The 15,769-nt window shown below is 48.3% G+C and overlaps 1 pseudogene; it reads left to right on the forward strand.

The window, feature by feature from the left end:
• The first annotated feature begins 480 nt into the window (after positions 1 to 480).
• Positions 481 to 604, forward strand: LOC134913261 (U2 spliceosomal RNA; annotated as a pseudogene).
• The last annotated feature ends 15,165 nt before the right edge of the window (positions 605 to 15,769 follow it).

Consider the following 15,769-nt stretch of genomic DNA (forward strand, 5'->3'; position numbering starts at 1 on the left):
CCCATCTCCTGTTTGCATTCTATAGAAGGGGGAGGACACCCCTTTACAATTTGCAGCACACTCCGTACACTAGTACATGAACCTCAGTGCGCAGTGTTTTTTCTATTGGTCTCACCTGTCTGGCACACTAGTAGGGTGTGGTGTGTAAGTTCCCTACAGCTGTCTCATACCAGACTGTCCTTTCTTTAATCTTTAGTAACAGCAGCTGGGTGTGTACTACTTGTAAATTAGCATATATAAAAAAGTAACATAGTGCTTCTGAAAATACTGCATTCAATTAAGTTACAGTTCCCATCTCTGTCTGTGTTCATTTACTAATAGTTACCAATCAATTTTTCAATCAATACAGCAAATACACTTCCCTTTGTAGGAGGCTCCAAAATCAGGACACCTGTATGGTACTCGCACAAGTGCAGTTTGGGTCTTTGGGATGTAGGTATGGATGGGAGGGGACAATTTATGTATATCATTCACAAAATAATCGCTTCTCTGCCTTTTGGCTAAGATCAAGTGTAGTACCTGCTCGAGGGAAACACTTGGTGGATTACCTGTTCTTACACTAGGAGCGTGAGAGGTTCCTAGATGTGGAATGGAGAAACACTTTGTGGAGTACCATGCTGGGGTGTGGCAATGCCTCTGGTTGAGAGTGGAGAAAAACTGGGCTTAGTATCCGCTACCTTCTTAGGGGTTGAAATAGGACCCCTTACTTGGAGCGGGAACGACCTGGTCTAGTATCTACTCTCGTACTGGGGGTTGACCCTGGCACAGAGTGGGTATGAAGCTTGGTCTGGCTGAGAGGTCGGGAGCAGCTAGAAGCTCGAGGTGTTTCGTGCCCCTGGAACTGGGACAGGGGTGCTGGAAATGCACTGGGGATTCGGACCACCAATGCACGAAGGCACTTTAGCACTTAACACTTCAACTCTTCCTGTCTGCACCCACTTTCCTTTGCCCCGGCCTTCTGACTGAGGCTTATTTATTTATTTCACGCACGTGTTTTGCACCTTTGCACTACACTAGCACTTATTTTTGTATAGTTTGTCACGTCTTGGTTTTTTGTTTGGGGTTTAGGTGAGACCCTTATGGGCCACCCTCTCCCCTAGTTGCCGAGGCCCTCTCCTTTTGGGGAGGGCCAGAGGCTGTTTTCGATCCCCAGGGGGAAGCATCGGCCAACCTTGGGGATACACCAGGGTCCCACTGCGCTTCGGCAAGGGGGGACCCACAGTCCCTTTTTACCCTCAGTAGACCTTTTGGCTTTGAGGGGTAGGGGAGTAACGGGGCCCTTCTCCTTTCGGAGAGGGTCCAAGAACCTATGCCTCCAGCACGTTTGGTCACAGACACTGGGTGACGAAGCAACGCACCTCGGGCTTAACAAAAAAAAATTCACAAAATAATGTTTATATCATTGACTGGCTGAACAGATGGTCTCCCACGAGCAGAGGCAGATTGACAACTTAATGTGGAGCCATTGTTTGAGGGGATACAGTATACATGAGTTGGGGTCAAGATAAAAGTAGGTAGGGTTAGATAAATTATCCCTATGAGTGTAAAAATAAATAACAATGTCTGTGCCTTATTATATCAAAAACTAAGAGCATCCTAGTGTAAAATACAGATTACATCCAAGTGACCACCATGCAACACACAGATCATCCTAGTTACTAAAACACAATACAGAGCGCTTCCTTATGACTGCCATACAATACAGAATACATTCTCGTGCCATACAATTCAAAGGACATCTTAGTGACGGCCATACAATAAAAATGTCATCCTAGTGACCACCATACAATATAGAAGACATTGTACTGACACCCATACAATACAAAGAGCATGCTAGTGACCAGCAAACAATACAGATAATATTCAAGTGGTCGTCATACAATACAAAGAACATTCTAAGGACCATGATGTCATTTGGGACACGGTCCTTCCAGGAAATCAATGCAGTATATTGATATTATGCTTTTCTGAATGCTATATGGACACTATTTAGCTTATTCTCAGAGTGGCATTTGCAAATGAAATACAAGAGTACAATAACAGAAACTGGTTGCAGGAAAATATACAAAAGGTGCTACCAGTATCACAGTAAACAAATATAATGGGACAGCAAATGGGACCACTAATGAGATAAATATTTAAGAAAATGAAAAATATACGTGTGTATGTGTGTTAACCAGGGGACTGCAGGTAATAAAAGAAAATGGGCCCACCAACAATGGTGGCGACCAACATTGGCTTTCCCAAGATGGCCACCAAACTTTTGTTGAGGAGGCGCTGTTTCAGTGAAGTGGAACACTACTGCCGGGACCATGAAGAGGAGCAATAAAGTGCTATCAGGAAGCTGCAAGGCATTTTGATTTCACACCAGTCTGCACACTGGGAAAGGAAACCGGAGCCAGGGGTTGATAGCGGGGCTGAGATCAGCCTGGGCGCATGGCTGTGGAGAGGAAGCCATGAGCCTAGGTTGACCTCAGCCTGGGCGCACCATTTGGGCGGCGCAGTCCCAACATTGGAGCCGTGTCTGGACCTTTTGCAAGGAGGGCTGCAGTGGCTGCATGATGCAACCCGAAACATGTCTGCCAGCGACTGCGCAAAGGCAGGGGGTAACCCTTAAGAGGTTGATGCGCTCGCATTTTAGTGGGAGGAGGAGTACCCGGCATGCGGGGTGGCCTTGCCCTGTGCTAGGTGGCCCTCTACATGCTAGAGACATAAGTTGTAGATTTCTCGCAAAACTACAACTCATGCTGAATTAGGCCCATTGTGTGGTTTATATTGTCAGAGTATAAAAGGTTAAAGGTATTGGGGGAGTGGGTTCCTGAGTCATTCTCTGAAGGACGGAAGACCCGGGCCATTACCCCTGAGGTCTGTACAGATTTAGGCGGAGGCACTGCCTATATCTAAACAGAGAGACTGTAGGAAGAAAGTTGCTACCTGGGCATTACTTGTACACAACCTCACCAAAGAGGCATGTACCAGGTATTATGCATAATGCAGTGGACCAGAAACCTTCTATATTCAACATTTCTGCTTTATAAACTTTTGAAAGTTGAATTAAGTTGATAAAATTAAAACGTTACTGGACCCAGAGGTGTCACAAGGGGGATACGGACCACACCCAGGTGTCTCCCTTCTAGGGAGTGGCACCAAAATGCCAACTCCTCTGGGTGTCATCCTGTCACTGAGAAGGAGCCAGGAATGCATTCCCCGCAGTGATGTAAATGGGGAACTTCCCGCAAGGCCACACCCCTAAAGTGATATCAGCGGGAAGGCTTCCTGCGAGGCCATGCCTCGTTCCGCAAGGCCACGCCCCCTTTCTCCTGTCTACGATGCTACCTACAGGACATCAATCCATAACCCAAGAGCCTGCAGGATTTCTGTTGGCCAGCTATGATGCAGACTTCTGTCATATATTTTACTTATTTACCATTTTATATACAATTTACCTTACAAGTTTACACTAGCAGACTTCCTATACAACGAGCTATTTAATGCATAAAATTTATTACCAACCATCAATAAATTTACTGTCTGTAAAAAAAAACGAGATTTATTGTTAGAGTTTATCGTTGTTAAATCTCTTTCTGCGAGGTACACTGGGCTCCACAGGGAATGACATTGGGGTGTAGAGTAGGATCTTGATCCAAGGCACCAACAGGCTAAAAGCTTTGACTGTTCCCAGAATGCATAGAGCCGCCTCCTCCATAACCCCGCCTCTGTGCACAGGAGCTCAGTTTTTGTTAACCAGTCCAATGCAGTAGCAGGTAAAAGAGACGACAACCATTAGTAGCCACATACACCACATTCTCAGGACAGGAGAAAGTGTCAGCGGCTAATGCCATACCAACCCAAAGAAGCTAAGTGCGTCAGGGTGGGCGTCCTGTGGAGCCCAGTGTACCTCGCAGAAAGAGATTTAACAATGGTAAGTTCTTATCATAAATCTCGTTTTCTGCTGCGGGGTACACTGGGCTCCGCAGGGAATGACATTGGGGATGTCCTAAAGCAGTTCCTCATGGGAGGGGACGCACTGTAGCGGGCACAAGAACCCGGCATCCTAAGGAAGCATCCTGGGAGGCGGAAGTATCGAAGGCATAGAACCTTATGAACGTGTTCACTGAGGAACACGTAGCCGCCTTGCACAATTGTTCAAGGGTCGCACCACTGCAGGACACCCAAGAAGGTCCAACAGACCGAGTAGAATGGGCCTTGATGGTAGCAGGAGCTGGAAGGCCAGCCTGTACATAAGCATGCACAATCACCATTCTAATCCATCTGGCCAGGGTCTGCTTGTGAGCAGGCCAGCCACGTTTGTGAAAACCAAACAGTACAAAGAGAGAATCAGACTTCCGAAGGAATGCAGTTCTCTTCACATAGATACGGAGAGCCCATAACACATCCAAAGACCGCTCTTTGGAAGACAATTCAGGAGAGGCAAAAGCCAGAACCACTATCTCCTGATTAAGGTGGAAAGAAGACACCAACTTAGGTAAGTACCCGGGACGTGTCCTAAGAACCGCCCGGTCACGGTGAAAAATTAGATATGGGGACCTAAAAGACAAGGCACCCAGATCCGACATCCGTCTAGCAGAGGCAATAGCCAGCAGAAACAATACCTTAAGAGAAAGCCACTTAAGGTCTACAGATTCAAGAGGCTCAAACGGAGACTCTTGCAACGCCTCCAGAATACCCGACAAGTCCCAAGGAGCCACAGGCGGGACATAAGGAGGCTGAATCCGCAACACACCCTGAGTGAACGTATAAACATCAGGTAAAGTTGCAATTTATCTCTGGAACCAAACTGACAAGGCAGAAATATGAACCTTGATGGAGGCCAGACGAAGGCCCAAGTTCAGGCCCTGTTGTAGAAAGGCCAAAAGCTTAGCCATACTAAACTTGTAAGCGTCATAACTGTTAGTGGCGCACCAAGCAAAGTAAGAATTCCAGACCCTATGATAAATCCGAGCAGAAGCCGAATTCTGGGCCTTCAACATAGTTTGAATGACCGCCTCAGAAAATCCTTTGGCCCTCAAGACGGAAGCTTCAAGAGCCACGCCGTCAAAGCCAGCCGGGACAGATCCTGGTAGACACAAGGGCCCTGAACGAGGAGGTCTGGTCATTGTGGAAGCAGAAGAGGGCGCTCTAACGATAGACCCTGAAGTTCTGAGAACCAGTGCCGTCTGGGCCACGCTGGAGCGATCAGAAGTAGGATTCCTCCTTCTTGCTTGAACTTCCTTATTACCCTGGGCAGGAGAGACACCGGAGGGAACACATATGGCAGCCGAAAGTTCCATGGAATTGCCAGTGCATCCACGAACGCTGCTTGAGGATCCCTTGTCCTTGCTCTGAAGACCGGAACCTTGTGACTGTGTCGAGACGCCATCAGGTCCACATCTGGGAGGGCCCACTTGTCCACTAGGAGTTTAAATACTTCTGGATGAAGGCTTCACTCTCCGGCGTGTATGTCCTGATGACTGAGGAAGTCCGCTTCCCAGTTTAGGACCCCCCCGAATGAACACTGCCGATATGGCTGGCAGATGGCGTTCTGCTCACTGAAGAATTCTTGAAACTTCCTTCATTGCCATGCGGCTGCGAGTGCCGCCTTGATGATTTATGTACGCCACCGTGATTGTACTTGAACAGGTCTGTTCTGTATTAAATGCTAGGCCAAGTTCAGAGCATTGAACACCGCCCGCAGTTCCAGAATGTTTATCGGGAGAAGAGACTCCTCCCTGGTCCACCGACCCTGAAGGGAGTGTTGCTCCCCAACCTCTCAGACTGGCATCCGTCGTCAGACGGACCCAGTTGGAGATCCAGAAGGGACGACCCCTGCTCAATTGTTGGTCCTGAAGCCACTAGCTCAGTGACAGATGGACCTCCGGAGACAAGGATATCATGTGAGTAGACCTGATCCGGTGAGGCAGGCTATCCCACTTGGCAAGAATCAATTTCTGTAGAGGGCGGGAATGGAATTGAGCGTACTCCACCTTGTCGAAAGCCGACGCCATGAGACCTAGCACTTGCATTGCCGAATGTATCGACGAGATAGGAAGCATTGAATCCTGTCCTGAAGTTTCAGGACCTTCTCCTGAGACAAGAACAACCGCTGGTTGTGATTGTCTAACAACGCCCCCAGGTGCACCATGGGGGTAATTCCAAGTTGATCGCAGCAGGAAATTTTTTAGCAGTTGGGCAAAACCATGTGCACTGCAGGTGTGGCAGATATAACATTTGCAGAGAGAGTTAGATTTGGGTAGGTTATTTTATTTCTGTGCTGGGTAAATACTGGCTGCTATATTTTTACACTGCAAATTAGATTGCAGATTGAACACACCACACCCAAATCTAACTCTCTCTGCACATGTTATATCTGCCTCCCCTGCAGTGCACATGGTTTTGCCCAATTGCTAACAGAATTCCTGCTGCGTTCAACTTGGAATTACCCCCCATGCTCTTAGCAGGGACCAGGGAAGATTTCTTCCAGTTGATGAGCCACCCGTGGGCTTGCAGAAACTGGAGCGTCAGATCCAGATGGCGTAGAATTTCTGGGGAAATCGCCAGGATTAACAAGTCATCCAGATACGGCAGGATCCTGACCCCTTGACGGCGGAGTACAGCCGTCATTACCGCCATGACCTTGGTGAAGACTCGCGGAGCCGTGGTCAAACCAAACGGTAATGCCCAAAACTGGTAATGGAGTTTGCCAACCGCAAACCTCAGGTACTGCTGATGCGACATTGCAATGGGAATATGCAGGTAAGCATCCTGTATGTCCAGGGAGACCATATAATCCCCAAGTTCCAAGGCCAGAACAATAAAGCGAAGAGTTTCCATAGGAAACTTGGAGACCCTCACAAATTTGTCAAGGACTTGAAGTTGAGAATGGGCCGAGAGGACCCATTTGGTTTCGGGACTAGGAACAGCGGTGAATAGTACTCCTTGCCTCTCTGAGCCAGAGGCACCTGTACTACCACTCCTGTGTCCGGGAGGGACTGTACCCCCGAATGAAGAGTTTTTGCCTTCACCTGATCCAAAGGGACGTCTGTCAGGTAAAATCGATGAGGGGGATGATTCTTGAAGGATACGGCGTAACTTCGAGTGACGACTTCCCGTACCTAGGCATCGGAAGTGGTCTTCAACCCTTCCTGGGTAAACCCTAGAAGTCGGCCCCCAACCCTGGGATCCTCCAGAGGGAGGCCCGCCCCATCATGCAGCGGACTTGTCAGTTTTGGAAGCAGGCTGACGGTCAGCCCAGGCCCATTTAGGTTTGGGCTTATTGGATTTGGAAGTGCGAGCCTGTTTCGGGTACGCCTGACCCTTTGCTTTCCCTGAAGGACGAAAGGAGCGAAAGGAAGTACTCAGTACCGAAGGAGCAGTACTAGGTAGACAAGCTATTTTAGCAGAGGCTAAGTCAGCCAAAATCTTGTTGAGGTCTTCTCCAAAAAGAATGTCTCCCTTAAAAGGGAGTACCTCCAGGGTTTTCTTAGAGTCCAGATCCACAGACCAGGACCGTAACCAGAGAATCCGGCGAGCCAAAATGGGCGTAGTAGAAGCCTTGGCCGCCAGAATACCGGCATCAGAACCCGCTTCCTTAATGTAATGAGAAGCTGTGACAATATACGAAAGACATTGTCTAGCATGATCAGAAGCGTTGGAAGGCAGCTCAGCTTCCAACTCCTGAGCCCACGCATCAATAGCCTCTGCAGCCCATGTCGCTGCAATGGTGGGCCGATGCGCAGCAATGCTAAGGTGTAATTTGCATTTAAACAACCCTCCACACACTTATCCACCGGTTCTTTCAGAGACGTGACGGTAGTAACAGGCAGAGCTGAGGATACCACAAGTCGTGCCACTTGCGAATCCACTGGCGGGGGAGTCTCCCAATTATTACTTAGCTCCGCCGCGAGGGTATAGCGAGCCAGCATCTTCTTGTAAGGTGTGAAGTTCTTTCCTGGATTCTCCCAGGATTCCTGACGTATGTCAACTAAATGGTCAGAGTGAGGTAAAACTTGTTTAACCACTTTCTGACTTTTAAATCTGTCCGGTTTCTTAGGGGCAGTATCAGGCTCTGGGTCATCAGTAATTTGAAGAATCATCCTGATAGCCTCCAACAAGTCAAGAACATCCACCTGTGAAACAGATTCCCCTTCAGAATTATCAGTATCGGTGTCTGTGGGGTCTGTATATACGTGATCCTCATCAGATGAGGTGTCTGGGATGTTGGTGGATTGTGAGGAAGTAATAGCCTGCTTAGAGGACCCCTTGGTCTTAGGCGGGCGAGGGTGAGATTTCTGTTTAGTCAGTGACTGGTTCAATTGCTGTAACTGAGTGGACAGTTGATCTGCCCATGGTGGATTAACCGCAGGGACCATAAGCAATTGCACCGGCACAGGAGGTCCCATAGGGGGCATAAGTCTAGTTACTAGTGTATTCAATAACAAGGAGAAAGTAGCCCAAGGTGGGTCTTTATGCACCCCCATTGCTACGGTCCCACTGGGGGGTAGGGAACCCCCAGAACCTGAACCCTCTGCTGCAATGTTTTCTTCTAATGCATCTGCAGCATCACCACCACGCAATATGGGATCAGCTCCAGCTCCGTCGCCTCTTGTAGCTGACATGTCTGAAAGCTCAATTCAAGGCAACCCAGTACAATTTCAGCAGCACAACACCTGACAAGAACCCCCTGTGTAGTACAAACAGAGAGTTCCAGAGGTATATGGCGACTAAGAATCACAGAAAAAAATACGCAATACGTATATCTTGTGAAACACCTATATTAAGTAATCCTGATGCACTTAGCCCCCTCAGGTTACAGAATATAGGGATAGCAATCTGAGTGAGATACACAAAATGGAGGTCACACAGCAGCTATATGCACACACACATAGTCACATTGTACAAAGCAGAAATTATGACATGCAATAAAACTGCACTGGACTAGCAATACATAGTAATACTAAGTATAGCTATACACTCAATAGATATAACAATGCACAGTAAAGACTGGATGTATATCACAGGGTACTTGTACTAAATAACCCTGACTAAATGCACTTTTTCTTAACTAACACTGTCGACAGACATGTAGAATACTTAAGTGTCCTGTAAAATGCACAGCGCTGACATGCAGGCGGCTTTACAGAGGCGGATTTGCCCAAACAGTACTAGGATCAGCTCAGCTTGACCTAATGATGCCCAAACGCTGACAGGGAGTGAGGGAGAGAGAGATATGCAGCTCCGGGCGGGAACATTTACTCTAAATGGCGCCCTGGGGCTGGGGGAGGGGCTACAGGTCAGAGCCTTATCCCCTTGCTGGACTTCACCACTGGGTACTGTGGGCCTTAGTAAACGGATTTTTGAGAGAATCCGACCTGTGCCCTTGCCCTGGTGGTCTAGTGGGGTACTGCCACAGTGTCCACGCCAGCCCGTGCAGCCCGCCTCCCACCGGCCGTGCCGGATCGCGGTTTACAGCGGGTCCCGTCTGGGGGACCCACTTACCTCCTCCCTGAATGCGGCCACGCGATCCTGGAGAGCTGCGGTGGTGTGTGTGCCCGACTGAAGAAAACCGGAGCCTCCGCTGTAAGTACCCGGCTGGCAACCAGGGTGCGGGAGTATACAGCGCCGCTGGGGGAGGTGATGGAGCTGCAACAGGAGATGTCTGACTGACATCTAACACTCACAGGGGTAAATTTACTAAGATTCGTGTTTTCCCGTTTGAGGTCAAAGTTCAATCACGAATGACATCGAAAGTGTAAATATGCAACTTTTTGAATTGATTACGACTAATTTACTAAGCTGCCGTATTCTGCATTTTCGGGTTTTCCGATGTCGATGTCATTCGTTTTTTTTGGCAGTGTTTTACGTGAGTGACTTGTAAAACACTGCCGACTTTAATACAATGAATCTCGGCCGGATCTGAGAGATCCGTGCTGGGCTTCATTGTGCACTTTGTTAAAAAAATAAAATAAAGTTTAAATGTAAAAAAAAAAAATTGCGTGGGGTCCCCCCTCCTAAGGCAAACCAGCCTCGGTCTCTTTGAGCCGATCCTGGTTGCAGAAATATGGGAAAAAAATGGACAGGGGTTCCCCCATATTTAAGCTAGAGATGTGCACCGGAAATTTTTCGGGTTTTGTGTTTTGGTTTTGGGTTCGGTTCCGTGGCCGTGTTTTGGGTTCGAACGCGTTTTGGCAAAACCTCACCGAATTTTTTTTGTCGGATTCGGGTGTGTTTTGGATTCGGGTGTTTTTTAAAAAAAACCCCTAAAAAACAGCTTAAATCATAGAATTTGGGGGTCATTTTGATCCCAAAGTATTATTAACCTCAATAACCATAATTTCCACTCATTTTCAGTCTATTCTGAACACCTCACACCTCACAATATTATTTTTAGTCCTAAAATTTGCACCGAGGTCGCTGGATGACTTAGCTCAGCGACCCAAGTGGCCGACACAAACACCTGGCCCATCTAGGAGTGGCACTGCAGTGTCACGCAGGATGGCCCTTCCAAAAAACACTCCCCAAACAGCACATGACGCAAAGAAAAAAAGAGGCGCAATGAGGTAGCTGTGTGACTAAGCTCAGCGACCCTAGTGGCCGACACAAACACCTGGCCCATCTAGGAGTGGCACTGCAGTGTCACGCAGGATGGCCCTTCCAAAAAACACTCCCCAAACAGCACATGACGCAAAGAAAAAAAGAGGCGCAATGAGGTAGCTGTGTGAGTAAGCTAAGCGACCCTAGTGGCCGACACAAACACCTGGCCCATCTAGGAGTGGCACTGCAGTGTCAGGCCGGATGGCCCTTCCAAAAAATACTCCCCAAACAGCACATGACGCAAAGAAGAAAAAAAAGAGGCGCAATGAGGTAGCTGTGTGACTAAGATAAGCGACCCTAGTGGCCGACACAAACACCTGGCCCATCTAGGAGTGGCACTGCAGTGTCACGCAGGATGGCCCTTCCAAAAAACACTCCCCAAACAGCACATGACGCAAAGAAAAAAAGAGGCGCAATGAGGTAGCTGTGTGAGTAAGCTAAGCGACCCTAGTGGCCGACACAAACACCTGGCCCATCTAGGAGTGGCACTGCAGTGTCAGGCCGGATGGCCCTTCCAAAAAATATTCCCCAAACAGCACATGACGCAAAGAAGAAAAAAAAGAGGCGCAATGAGGTAGCTGTGTGACTAAGATAAGCGACCCTAGTGGCCGACACAAACACCTGGCCCATCTAGGAGTGGCACTGCAGTGTCACGCAGGATGGCCCTTCCAAAAAATACTCCCCAAACAGCACATGAAGCAAAGAAAAAAAGAGGCGCAATGAGGTAGCTGTGTGAGTAAGCTAAGCGACCCTAGTGGCCGACACAAACACCTGGCCCATCTAGGAGTGGCACTGCAGTGTCAGGCCGGATGGCCCTTCCAAAAAATACTCCCCAAACAGCACATGACGCAAAGAAGAAAAAAATGAGGCGCAATGAGGTAGCTGTGTGACTAAGATAAGCGACCCTAGTGGCCGACACAAACACCTGGCCCATCTAGGAGTGGCACTGCAGTGTCACGCAGGATGGCCCTTCCAAAAAACACTCCCCAAACAGCACATGACGCAAAGAAAAAAAGAGGCGCAATGAGGTAGCTGTGTGAGTAAGCTAAGCGACCCTAGTGGCCGACACAAACACCTGGCCCATCTAGGAGTGGCACTGCAGTGTCAGGCCGGATGGCCCTTCCAAAAAATACTCCCCAAACAGCACATGACGCAAAGAAGAAAAAAATGAGGCGCAATGAGGTAGCTGTGTGACTAAGATAAGTGACCCTAGTGGCCGACACAAACACCTGGCCCATCTAGGAGTGGCACTGCAGTGTCACGCAGGATGGCCCTTCCAAAAAACACTCCCCAAACAGCACATGACGCAAAGAAAAATGAAAGAAAAAAGAGGTGCAAGATGGAATTGTCCTTGGGCCCTCCCACCCACCCTTATGTTGTATAAACAGGACATGCACACTTTAACCAACCCATCATTTCAGTGACAGGGTCTGCCACACGACTGTGACTGAAATGACGGGTTGGTTTGGACCCCCACCAAAAAAAAAGCAAATAATCTCTCCTTGCACAAACTGGCTCTACAGAGGCAAGATGTCCACCTCATCATCATCCTCCGATTCATCACCGTGTACATCCCCCTCCTCACAGATTATCAATTCGTCCCCACTGGAATCCACCATCACAGCTCCCTGTGTACTTTGTGGAGGCAATTGCTGCTGGTGAATGTCTCCATGGAGGAATTGATTATAATTCATTTTAATGAACATCATCTTCTCCACATTTTCTGGAAGTAACCTCGTACGCCGATTGCTGACAAGGTGAGCGGCGGCACTAAACACTCTTTCGGAGTACACACTTGTGGGAGGGCAACTTAGGTAGAATAAAGCCAGTTTGTGCAAGGGCCTCCAAATTGCCTCTTTTTCCTGCCAGTATACGTACGGACTGTCTGACGTGCCTACTTGGATGCGGTCACTCATATAATCCTCCACCATTCTTTCAATGGTGAGAGAATCATATGCAGTGACAGTAGACGACATGTCCGTAATCGTTGTCAGGTCCTTCAGTCCGGACCAGATGTCAGCATCAGCAGTCGCTCCAGACTGCCCTGCATCATCGCCAGCGGGTGGGCTCGGAATTCTGAGCCTTTTCCCCGCACCCCCAGTTGCGGGAGAATGTGAAGGAGGAGATGTTGACAGGTCGCGTTCCGCTTGACTTGACAATTTTCTCACCAGCAGTTCTTTGAACCCCTGCAGACTTGTGTCTGCCGGAAAGAGAGATACAACGTAGGTTTTAAATCTAGGATCGAGCACGGTGGCCAAAATGTAGTGCTCTGATTTCAACAGATTGACCACCCGTGAATCCTTGTTAAGCGAATTAAGGGCTCCATCCACAAGTCCCACATGCCTAGCGGAATCGCTCAGTGTTAGCTCCTCCTTCAATGTCTCCAGCTTCTTCTGCAAAAGCCTGATGAGGGGAATGACCTGACTCAGGCTGGCAGTGTCTGAACTGACTTCACGTGTGGCAAGTTCAAAAGGTTGCAGAACCTTGCACAACGTTGAAATCATTCTCCACTGCGCTTGAGACAGGTGCATTCCACCTCCTATATCGTGGTCAGTTGTATAGGCTTGAATGGCCTTTTGCTGCTCCTCCAACCTCTGAAGCATATAGAGGGTTGAATTCCACCTCGTTACCACTTCTTGCTTCAGATGATGGCAGGGCAGGTTCAGGCGTTTTTGGTGTTGCTCCAGTCTTCTGTACGTGGTGCCTGTACGCCGAAAGTGTCCCGCAATTCTTCTGGCCACCGACAGCATCTCTTGCACGCCCCTCTCGTTTTTTAAATAATTCTGCACCACCAAATTCAAGGTATGTGCAAAACATGGGACGTGCTGGAATTTGCCCATATTTAATGCACACACAATATTGCTGGCGTTGTCCGATGCCACAAATCCACAGGAGAGTCCAATTGGGGTAAGCCATTCTGCGATGATCTTCCTCAGTTGCCGTAAGAGATTTTTAGCTGTGTGCGTATTCTGGAAAGCGGTGATACAAAGCGTAGCCTGCCTAGGAAAGAGTTGGCGTTTGCGAGATGCTGCTACTGGTGCCGCCGCTGCTGTTCTTGCGGCGGGAGTCAATACATCTACCCAGTGGGCTGTCACAGTCATATAGTCCTGAGTCTGCCCTGCTCCACTTGTCCACATGTCCGTGGTTAAGTGGACATTGGGTACAACTGCATTTTTTAGGACACTGGTGAGTCTTTTTCTGAGGTCCGTGTACATTTTCGGTATCGCCTGCCTAGAGAAATGGAACCTAGATGGTATTTGGTACCGGGGACACAGTACCTCAATAAAGTCTATAGTTGGCTCTGCAGTAATGATGGATACCGGAACCACGTTTCTCACCGCCCAGGATGCCAAGGCCTCAGTTATCCGCTTTGCAGCAGGATGACTGCTGTGATATTTCATCTTCCTCGCAAAGGACTGTTGGACAGTCAATTGCTTGGTGGAAGTAGTAAAAGTGGTCTTACGACTTCCCCTCTGGGATGACCATCGACTCCCAGCAGCAACAACAGCAGCGCCAGCAGCAGTAGGCGTTACACGCAAGGATGCATCGGAGGAATCCCAGGCAGGAGAGGACTCGTCAGAATTGCCAGTGACATGGCCTGCAGGACTATTGGCATTCCTGGGGAAGGAGGAAATTGACACTGAGGGAGTTGGTGGGGTGGTTTGCGTGAGCTTGGTTACAAGAGGAAGGGATTTACTGGTCAGTGGACTGCTTCCGCTGTCGCCCAAAGTTTTTGAACTTGTCACTGACTTATGATGAATGCGCTGCAGGTGACGTATAAGGGAGGATGTTCCGAGGTGGTTAACGTCCTTACCCCTACTTATTACAGCTTGACAAAGGCAACACACGGCTTGACACCTGTTGTCCGCATTTCTGTTGAAATACTTCCACACCGAAGAGCTGATTTTTTTGGTATTTTCACCAGGCATGTCAATGGCCATATTCCTCCCACGGACAACAGGTGTCTCCCCGGGTGCCCGACTTAAACAAACCACCTCACCATCAGAATCCTCCTTGTCAATTTCCTCCCCAGCGCCAGCAACACCCATATCCTCCTCATCCTGGTGTACTTCAACACTGACATCTTCAATCTGACTATCAGGAACTGGACTGCGGGTGCTCATTTCAGCACTTGCAGGGGGCGTGCAAATGGTGGAAGGCGCATGCTCTTCACGTCCAGTGTTGGGAAGGTCAGGCATCGCAACCGACACAATTGGACTCTCCTTGTGGATTTGTGATTTCGAAGAACGCACAGTTCTTTGCTGTGCTTTTGCCAGCTTAAGTCTTTTCATTTTTCTAGCGAGAGGCTGAGTGCTTCCATCCTCATGTGAAGCTGAACCACTAGCCATGAACATAGGCCAGGGCCTCAGCCGTTCCTTGCCACTCCGTGTGGTAAATGGCATATTGGCAAGTTTACGCTTCTCCGACGACGATTTTATTTTAGATTTTTGAGTCCTTTTTTTACTGATATTTTGTGTTTTGGATTTTACATGCTCTGTACTATGACATTGGGCATCGGCCTTGGCAGACGACGTTGATGGAATTTCATCGTCTCGGCCATGACTAGTGGCAGCAGCTTCAGCACGAGGTGGAAGTGGATCTTGATCTTTCCCTATTTTTGGAACCTCAACATTTTTGTTCTCCATATTTTAATAGGCACAACTAAAAGGCACCTCAGGTAAACAATGGAGATGGATGGATACTAGTATACTTATGGATGACGAGTGACTGACGACACAGAGGTAGCTACAGCCGTGGACTACCGTACTGCGTCTGCTAGTATAGAGATGATAATGATATAAAAAATATATATATATCACTACTGCAGGTATATATAATATAATGACGGACCTGCTGGACACTGTCAGCAGACTCCTAAACTACTAGTATGAAGAAGATAGAAAAAAAAACCCCACCACAGGTAGGTATACAATTATGGACGAGCACTGACGACACAGAGGTAGCTACTGCCGTGGACTACCGTACTGCGTCTGCTAGTATAGAGATGATAATGATATAAAAAATATATATATATCACTACTGCAGGTATATATAATATAATGACGGACCTGCTGGACACTGTCAGCAGACTCCTAAACTACTAGTATGAAGAAGATAGAAAAAAAAAACCCACCACAGGTAGGTATACAATTATGGACGAGCACTGACGACACAGAGG

This window comes from Pseudophryne corroboree, chromosome 4 (genome assembly GCF_028390025.1).
Source record: "Pseudophryne corroboree isolate aPseCor3 chromosome 4, aPseCor3.hap2, whole genome shotgun sequence".
Taxonomy (NCBI): Eukaryota; Metazoa; Chordata; class Amphibia; order Anura; family Myobatrachidae; genus Pseudophryne; species Pseudophryne corroboree.